This window comes from Alexandromys fortis, unplaced genomic scaffold (genome assembly GCF_014885135.2).
Source record: "Alexandromys fortis isolate MF-2015 unplaced genomic scaffold, M_Fortis_MF-2015_v1.1 scaffold_126, whole genome shotgun sequence".
Taxonomy (NCBI): domain Eukaryota; kingdom Metazoa; phylum Chordata; class Mammalia; order Rodentia; family Cricetidae; genus Alexandromys; species Alexandromys fortis.
The window spans coordinates 3,916,478-3,918,439 of record NW_026068018.1 but is presented as its reverse complement, the minus strand read 5'-3'; the positions used below and the strand labels follow the sequence as shown (position 1 = coordinate 3,918,439).

Genomic DNA, 1,962 nt, shown 5'->3' with positions numbered 1-1,962 from the left:
ACCCCCCGTGGTCCTGACATCCTTGCTCGTGTTCTCCCTCCATCTGCTTCTCATTGGGACCTTGGGAGCTCAGTCCAGTGCTCCAGTGTGGGTCTCTGTCTCTATCTCCATCCATCACCAGATGAAGGTTCTATGGTGATATGAAAGATATTCATCAGTAACGCTATAGGATAGGGTCATTTCAGGTTCCCTATCCTCTGCTTCCCAAGGGACTAACTGGGGACATCGCCTTGGGCTCCTGGGAGCCACTCTAGGTTCAAGTCTCTTGCCAACACTAAGGTGGCTCTTTTAACTAAGATATGTGCTTCCCTGCTCCCCTATCCTACCTTCCTTTATCCCAATCTTCCTGTTTCCCCAAGTTCCCCCAATCCTCCCCTTCTTACTTTTCTCTCCCTGTCCCCCCTTTAAATCTCTAACTCAGGTGAAATTTTATCCTTCTCAAGAACTCTGATGCAGTTTGACAGCTGGTAGGTTTTGCCAGTTTAAAAGGGACAACCTCACAAAACAGATTTTAGCAGAACTTCTTACCATGTTTAAATAAAAGGTGTTGGGCACCAGTAAGGTGTTCTCTCAACAGAGGAGCACCAAGCTGACTGAGCTGGTTGCTTTGAGTGGATTAGTCAGAGACCTTGTATGGGGCTGCAGTAGCAATGGTGATGGCAGCAGCCACAGGGGCAGCAGTTACAAATGCAGATGGGTTAGTCAAGAAGACCTTGACCTTTTCAGAAAGTGGAAATATGTACTCAGTCTCCACAGGCAAAGCCAGGACCCTCTTGGACCCATTGGTAATAGAGTGGGCCATCAAGGACACAGTCAGGAAACCAATTTGCAGACAAACACCGGTAACATTTAGGATATCCTCTAGGAAGTGAGAATGCCGAGTCTACTCTGCAATGTCAAGCTCCTCTGGGTTGTAAATGCTGCCATTGCCAAACACCTGCTGCATGATCAACCCAATAGAGAAGGGGAGATTCTCATCATGTCCAACAGTGTGGCTTCACTAGCTCCTACTCTGTCTCCAGTTTTTATCAGCAGCACATCACTCAGAATTTTAATGACACCTCTGGATATTTTAATGATGACATATAAAACGCAAAAGAAATAAGTCCACTCTATGTTCTTGGCTGGCACAATGGCTTAACCCAGGGTGATGGCAACAGCATGAGCCAGAACTAACACCTTATTGGCCAGCAGCATGTCTCTAATCTCAGAGAGAACCCACATTTCTCTGAATATGATACAACAGTTTATCCCAAGCTGGGATGTTTTCCAGATGGGTTATACTTGCCCATCAGTACCACAGCCTTCCCTCACAGGGATATGTGGATCTGCTGCATCTACTTAGAGCCTACATTATCTGCTCCTGCGATGAAGTGTTTAGGCTAATCATCAGAAGTTATATGATTTTAAGGAAGTAGAAGGACTTCCATGTTGCCTTGTCTTCTGTGGGCATCATGGTAGTACATTAGGGATTGCCATACAGGGTTTAAAGACATTTTCTTTCTAATGAGATACCAGGTGAGAAAGGGAGTTATTAGGATTTTTTAAGACTAACACAGCCTGAAATGGATTAGCTGCTACATACATTAAAAACAAAAAAGAGAACTATGAATTTGTAAAAGCAGTTCTACTGATAGAGGGCTACAGAGCTTCAAAGCTTGTCATTGCACAGTTAAAGAGTGATTGGAATGAGAAAGGCAAGGGGAAGAACAAAGATACCTTCTACAGTAGATACCTTTTTTATGGCTCTTTAGGGACCTGCCCAGTAAGGAATTTCTGTTACATTGGAACAAAGCCCAGCAAACAACCTTGAAGCACCAGAAAGGAAACAGTATATGCACACACCACTGGAAAAGTCACTGGATCTGAAATATATTTGGGCATCTCTACCTGCATTCATGTCATAATGGCATAGAGAATCTTTAAAATTATTTTGTTCAAATTATAATCAATAACATTTTG

General features: G+C 43.6%; 1 pseudogene; it reads right to left on the bottom strand.

Moving 5' to 3' along the window:
* Window positions 1–616: 616 nt before the first annotated feature.
* LOC126514176 (60S acidic ribosomal protein P0-like) lies at window positions 617–1,453 on the bottom strand (annotated as a pseudogene).
* Between the last annotated feature and the right edge of the window lie 509 nt (window positions 1,454–1,962).